Raw genomic sequence first — 221 nt, forward strand, 5'->3', positions numbered from 1 at the left:
ACCATTTATGCTCATCACTGTTTCAAAGATACAGTAACTGTTAGGCCCCATCAGATCTTGTTGTTTATTGTGTTAAAGAAACACATATAGCCCGGCCGGCGTGGCTCAGTGGTTGAGCATTGACTTAGGAACCAGGAGGTCACGGTTGGATTTCCTGTCAGGGCACAGGCCCGGGTTGCAGCCTCTATCCCCAGTGAGGGGCGTGCAGGAGGCAGCCAGTC

This window comes from Myotis brandtii, unplaced genomic scaffold (assembly GCF_000412655.1).
Source record: "Myotis brandtii unplaced genomic scaffold, ASM41265v1 scaffold825, whole genome shotgun sequence".
Lineage (NCBI taxonomy): Eukaryota > Metazoa > Chordata > Mammalia > Chiroptera > Vespertilionidae > Myotis > Myotis brandtii.